At 35.0% G+C, this 7,761-nt stretch overlaps 1 non-coding gene across 1 annotated transcript; it reads left to right on the forward strand.

Annotated features, from left to right (window-relative positions):
* Positions 1-7,450: 7,450 nt before the first annotated feature.
* LOC115711873 (small nucleolar RNA R71) lies at positions 7,451-7,557 on the forward strand. The gene has a single exon (XR_004010740.2). It is a non-coding gene; the product is annotated as a small nucleolar RNA R71 (small nucleolar RNA).
* Positions 7,558-7,761: the final 204 nt, after the last annotated feature.

Raw genomic sequence — 7,761 nt, forward strand, 5'->3', positions numbered from 1 at the left:
TCGTTTGGCATTCATCTAGTCTGAACAGCCTCGAAACCCCGAGTTGGCACTTCAGGTCACAATCAAAGAGAGCTTACTAATGCCGCTTAATTTGGAAATTAGAAACAAAACATTCGCCTATTCTACTATCAGGCTACTAACATGCTTCCTATCAGGCTTTTCTTATTTCATAAAAATTAAATAAACTACTAAAGCAATAAAAGCTTACTGAACCGTAGAACGAGCTAACTGCTGATGATGATTGTACATGTCGGGACGATCTTCGGAAGACAACCTGGCGGCTCTGATACCAAATTGTAACACCCTAACTAGCATAGGCGTATTACGTGATTTTTAAACATACTGTGCAGCTCGTTGCTAATCAACGAGGTTTATGGAAATCGTGATTAATTAAAATTTTTTTTCTTTTTAATTAAACTTATAAAATATTTATACAAAAATACTCGGGATCTCGATTACAAAACATTTACAAAAGTTCACTGAATAATCAAAATACTTGTCGCCTAGCGACTAATTACATAAATAGCCTTGATGTCCCGAGGATCGTACGCTCCAGGCCTAACCGTCCCGACATGTACAATCTTCATAGGCTCGTCCTCACGGTTCCACAGTTTTGGTCTTGCCCTTACCTACACATGAACATAGCACTGTGAATCGACAGACTCAGTAAGAAAAGCATAATAATAATCATACATAAATCCCGAGTTATGGTCAGACGCCCATACCCCTGACCATAACCCTAACTGCCGTGTCCCACACGATACTGAGTCCTGAACGTTCATAAGACGGTACTATTGACAAGTAACAGCCTATACTCGGTACACTGGTCATACTCCAGCTGCTAGTCATACTCTAGTCTGTACCGATGTGTTACAGTATCAGCCTATACTCAGTACACTGGTGATACTCTAGCTTGTACTGATGTGATACGTCAAATAGTACAGAACCACCAACCCGAGTATCAGCCTATACTCGGCACACAGGTCATACTCCAGCTGCTAGTCATACTCTAGCCTGTGCCGATGTGATATAGTGTCAGCCTATACTCGGTACACTGGTCATACTCCAGTTGCTAGTCATACTCTAGCCTGTACCGATGTGACATAGTCGGATGGTTCGAAGCCAACATACATATCTAATGTAATCTAACAGGCTTCCTACGTGCACGCTAAACATGTAATATATATATGCATACTGTTATACTAATCTAACCTGGATTCCGAATTCAGGTGTGCCGGTCAACCTGACTGGAACGAACTGCGCGGCAGTTTACATGCTCCTAAACCATAACAATCACAACACTATAAGTTATACGCTAAATCACTTCCCGAGGACTTAAACTAGGAGCTAAAAGTTTCCCTATCGATAAAAAGCATGGCAATACCCCAACTAACATAAAAATGAGGAAATCCAAGGTTCCTGAAAATTTTCCCAACCGGCAGACTGGTTGCACAACCGGAATTCCGGTTCTGGAAATTCCTGAACCCCCATCCAAAATTCTGGATGTACAACCGGAATTCCGGTTCCTGGCAGACCACTTTCAAAAATTCATAACTCATTCAATTCAAACCCAATTTAACCCAAACCTTCCAGACCTGTTCTAAACATCCCATAGAACATTTCTAAAGCAACAAAACAGTCCAGAACACACAGAATTAAAAATCACCATTAAAGCTCCAAGCTTTGAGTTTAAAACTCAAACTTGGTTAAACAAACCTATCATGCATCAAACCTTGATTAAAATCACATATTCAAGCATATAAAAACTGCAGAAACCAATCCCTAACTCATGCAACAACTACAACCACCAATTTCTCAACTTTCACATTGAAAACCATAGTTTTGAACTAAAAATTCCACAACTCTAACAACTTAACTATCATGCACCACAAGCAGCTTAATTAACCTCAATTAATCATACTTAAACCTCTGCAAACAACTACAAAATCACAACAACAACAACAACCTAAACTAAGCATGCATTACTCCATTTTTCTTCAAAAACTTCAAACAAACTTAAAGAAAAGCTAAGGAAGACATACCAACAACTTGATCACTAAAACCTTGCTACAAAGGGCTTGAATCACCAAGAAAATCCCCACCTTCCTGCTGCTCAAGAAGGGCCGAAATACAAGAGGAAAAGGGAGAGAGCTTTTCTAACTTTTCTAATTTTTTCTAACTTTGGAAAATGAAAATAAATACACATAAACCTTTTTATTTCAGCCAACATTACTTAATAACCACATAATTCCACCATTTAAAGTCCACTAAAGGACAAACTAACATTGGGGCAAAATGACCATTTTGCCCCTTCACACTAAAATAACATAAATAACACTAAAGCGGTATTTTGGGAAATTCTAAATTCCCGGCCAATCCCGACATTCCCAATGTCTAATAAACCGTCCCACAATACTAACATACTAAGTTGTGATTTTAATGAGCCAAACACCGAGTTCCATGTTACCGGGCACCGGAAATGCAAACTTATGAAAATCACTAAATGACATAAAATGCATTTAAGAATTCAATAATAACAGTATAAATAATTAATTAAATATCTATAAATAATTTTCATAATTAAACATGATCAACTGCTAATTTCCAAATTAAACTAAGCGGTCTTTACAACTAATCCATACGAATATAATCTATTGTTTTTATCTTGAAACAATTGTATATATGTTGTTTTCGAGGATTATAATAGTTGTTTGTTTACAAATGAACAACTATTGCTGAATTAAATTTTATTTACAGTTGATTGTCAGAAAACAATTATTTTGATAAATAAAAATAGTTCTTAAGAACTATGAATACAATTTGAAAAAACATATGAATTAGTTTTTTTTTTAAAAAAAAAAAAAGCAAATATAGTTGAATTAGATGTTATTTAATGTTTAATGAAAAAAAAAAACAGTTGTTTATAAGTTTTTTTATTAGATTAAAGTAGCTATTTACAACTACTGATACTGAAAAATCATAACAAATAGACAAATTTTAGGACATGAAACCTCTACAAATTCGGTACAGAGCAATGACCATTGGGATGACAACAAACACTATATTGATTACGAATCAAGTAGAGAATTACTATCAAGAGATTGCACTTTTGATCAACTCGTGAAAATAGTAATGGACGAACTACAATGCAACCTTGATACAACACAAATACAACTAAAATACCAACTGAAAGAAAGATTCCAACCACTACAAATCAATGATGAAAAAAGTCTACTATTCTACATAAAGCTATTAAGCAAAGAAACTAATTTCATATGGTACCCATTGTGTGTGAACAAAATCAACGACAAAAAGAGACAAACTTTTTTGGCACCTAACCAATCAATGATGTGTAATAATATGATGATGACATCGTATCACAATCACTTAGCACAGGCAGATGTGCAACATCCTTGTAACAACACAACAACAACAAACAAACAATTACTATCTGCAGCAACAATTGGATCAGTTCAAGATGATGCTATTTTGGTCGACACTATGACTTTAGCATTAGAGTTAACCATACAACAACCAAAAAACAACAACAAAAAAACTCTTGCAGAAGATGAATTATTTGACTTTAGAGACTATGCAAAGCTTGTTGCTACAAAAATGGTATATCAACTTGAAAACAACCAAAAAGAAGAAGAAGTTGACAACACAGAAATGATTATCATCACTGATAAACGACACAAATAATAAAAAAGTGATATATTTTTAAGGACAATGACATATTGATAAGTGCCATATGCTACTTTACAATCAAGAAAATATTTCAATACAAAGTAGTGAAATCTAGCTCTAGAGAATACAAAATTGTTAGTTTGAACTCAAATTGCAAATGGAGTTTGAAAGCTTCAAAAAATAAAAACATAGAAATATTCATAATAAGGAGTTATAAAGAAGAACACACATGTGGAGTTCCAATAAAATTTGGAGATCAACGATAAGCAACTGCAAAGTTGATAACAGATTTCGTAAAACCAAAGTTCTTAAACCTAAAAATAAAGTACAGTCCTAGAGATATATGTTGCGATAATTTTCTCACGCAAGTGTACGTACCGTTCAAGTAGTAGACTCACCAGGAGTGAGGTCGATCCCACAAGGAGTGTAGTTAAGTACGTTAAAATTACACTTTTACTTCTATTTGGTTAAATAAAAATAAAGAAAGAATTAAGAATAAGAAACTAGTAAGAAACAATTATTCAAGAAAATTGAAAGATAATAAAAACTAGGGCTTCGATTTCAATTGTTTCTATTGAATATGGCCTAATATGATTATTTTCCTAATGTTAATTTCTATGCAATAGCAGGTTTACTAAGGTAATTTATAGTCTTCTCAGATGTATAAATCTAAATTACATGCAAACTTTCTACTCTCGTGATAAATTTAACATGCAACAGGCATTAAGCATAAAAACCTTATAAGCTATATAAACCGTATAGGTACTCTCGTCCTATATCGAAATTCAGTTCTATTCTACTATAGCATATTTGACACTCACTTCTCAGATCTCACATCAAAATCATATACAGTTAATTGGTGGCCAGACAATTAAAAGTAATTAAGCACAAATAAAATTGAATACATAGAAATAAGGGGAAAAATAAATCATATTAAAACCATAAACAATGTTAAACAATATCCATCTAACCCTAATAAAGTGTTTAGCTACACATGTTCATTGAATCACAATTACACATATTAACATATTTACAGATTTCAATTTATTTTCTTTTAGCTCATGAAACCATAGATTGCAATTAACTAACAATTAAACCACTTTATGCATGCCAATTACAATCACCAATCCACTAACCCGAAATTCCATATGCTTGCAATACTTACTATTCTCCACTAATATAAATTAATGCACAACCAAGAATCAGAAGGTCTTTCTAGGCTTGTAATGTTAGGCTTAGGGTAAAGGTAGTTGAAATGATCATTTAGGCTTTACTATACCATAAGCTTCTCCAATCATGCCTCCCAAAATATTTTTCACACAATTCCAATACCTCTTTTCGAATTGTACGAAAGAATTCTTTTTTTTTTCTTCTTTTTTTTTCAACAAGATTGCAACAACTTTATATTTATCTCTCTTTTTTTTTTGAATTGGACACTAGTTGTCAGCCCTTTTTTTTTTTTTTCAAGTTGCTGCCAATCTAAATTTTTTCACATTCTCTCAATTTTCACACTTTTTCTCACACACATACAATAAATTTCCCATCCAAATTTTCCCAAACTAAAGATCTACTTATGGTATGACTAGGTCTGAAATTTTGCATATTTGTGGGTTTATCTTTTAGGCTCAATATGTGTAGAACAAAGAATAGGTTAAGGCTCAAAAAAGGGTAACTAGGATAAAAATTACAAGGATGGCTTGAAAGGCACAATCGATCCAAAAAATTGCCTAAATCACTTTCCTAGTCATGCATAATTTATTATTTCGCCTCAAATAGCAAGCAAGCAAGTTCTAGAATTTTTTAAACAACTTTCCACATTTCACAATTAGCATACATAAATCAATTCAATCACTAGAAAATTACTTAATATGATTCCATGTTTTTTCAAGTATAAAATTGAAATTAGTCAAGAATGTAATATCACCAAGAACACGGATTTTTCAAAAAAATAAATAAACTTTTCAAATCATGCTGCCTACCTACTTTCAAATTGACTCACATTAAGCAAATTGACTCACAACAATAAAAACTAAAAATTAAAAATTAAAAGATATAAAACTTAAAAACAAAAAAAAAAACTAAAAAAAAAAATTTAAGTCACACCCCCCCCCCCCCAAACTAAAATGACACATTGTCCTCAATGTGACATTTAAAACTAAAGGAAAGGGCACTTATCTGAGCGCCATGTCATTATGGTGGTGGTGGCGGGTAGAATCCACCTCTCGCATCCATCAGGGCCTTTGTGCGAAACGAAGAAAAATGACCTCCAATGTTGCAATTTTTAAAGGTTTCCTTAGATTGAGAGTCACCTTCATAATTTCCACACAACAAACTTTTCAGACGGCGTCGAAACGTTCGAAATCGTTCTTTAGACTTCCCTTTCTTCTTGTTGGTAGTTACTTCTCGACCATCCTTTACAACTTCCAGTCGACAACAAGTAGGAATTTCAGTTGCGGCAAATACCTTGAAAGTCTCTTCTTCTTTTTGAACACGCAACTTTAACTCCCCCTTCTGTACATCAATTAATGCTCTTCCCGTTGCTAGGAATGGTCTTCCCAAGATGATAGGAATATTCTCATCTTCCTCTATGTCAAGTATTAAGAAATCAGCAGGGAAGATGAACTTACCAACCTTTACAAAGACATCTTCAATTATACCCCGAGGATGATTCAAAGAACGATCTGCCATTTGTAAAGTCATTGTTGTGGGCTTGGCTTCTCCTAATTTCAATCTTTTGAACATAGATAATGGCATTAAGTTGATACTGGCTCCCAGATCACATAAAGTTTTTGTTTGTATAGAACCCCCTATATTGAGCATGGGATGTTGAAACTACATGGATCTTTAGCTTGGGTGGTAGTTTCTTTTGCAGGACCGCACTGCACTCTTCAATAAGCGCCACCATATCAAATTCTTCCATCTTTCTTTTCTTAGATAGGATATCTTTCATGAACTTAAAATAAGTTGGCATCTGTTCCAAAGCCTCTATGAATGGGATGTTGATATGCAGTTTCTTGAATATTTCATGGAATTTTGAAAACTGCTTATCTATCTTATTCTTTTGAAGTCTTTGAGGATAAAGAATTTTGATGTGATGGTCAATGCTGATGGGAGGTGGAGTTTCTTTTTGTTGAAGACTGTCAGTAGTTTTCTTCTTTGTTGTTGTTGGGGTTGATGTCGGTTGATCTTTAATTTCTTCATCCACTGGCTGTACCATATCAGGCACCTCATATTTCTTTCCACTTCACAGGGTGATTGCCTTGCACTAGAGCTTTGTTGCTGAGTCTGTTGTTGGTTCTGTGACTGGTTCTGATTTCTCTGTTGATAAAACCCACTATTCCTTCGATTTCCTCCTTGATTAAACCCATAGTTGTTGTTGTTTTGCGAGTAATTTCCAATGGCTTTTGCTTCATCCATTGGCAAATCATTCACATCTTCTTGACATTCTGAATAGGGATGAGTGCCTCCACATAGCTCACAGACCACTTGAGCTTGTTTTACTTGAATAGCCATCAATTTTGTTAGGGCCTCTACCTGAGCTGCCAACTTGGTAATAGCATCCACTTCATACATACCTGCAACTTTTTTAGATGGACCCCTTTCTGTTGACCATTGTTGGTTAGTCATGGCCATCTCTTCAAGTAATTCAAAGGCCTGATTAGCACTTTTCCTCATGAAAGCTCCACCGGCAGCGGCATCTATGAGTGTTCGGGTTTCATTCATCAATCCATTGTAAAAGTTGTGCACTTGCAGCCACTTCTCAATCCCATGATTAGGGCACTTTCTCAGTAAGTCCTCGAATCTCTCCCATGCTTCATAAAGAGATTCACTGTCCTGCTGGGTGAAGTTGTTGATATCAGCTCTCAGCTTGGCAATCTTTGCAGGAGGGAAGAACTTGGATAGGAATTTTAGGGCCAATTCCTCCCAAGTGTTGATAGAGTGAGTTGGCAAAGAGATAAATCAACTTTTGGCTTGTCCTTTAGTGAGAATGGGAACAACCTTAGCCTGATGGCGTCATCGCTAACTCTGTTCATCTTGAATGTCTAGCACAGTTCTTCGAAGTTGGCGAGGTGC

This window comes from Cannabis sativa, chromosome 3 (assembly GCF_029168945.1).
Source record: "Cannabis sativa cultivar Pink pepper isolate KNU-18-1 chromosome 3, ASM2916894v1, whole genome shotgun sequence".
Taxonomy (NCBI): Eukaryota; Viridiplantae; Streptophyta; class Magnoliopsida; order Rosales; family Cannabaceae; genus Cannabis; species Cannabis sativa.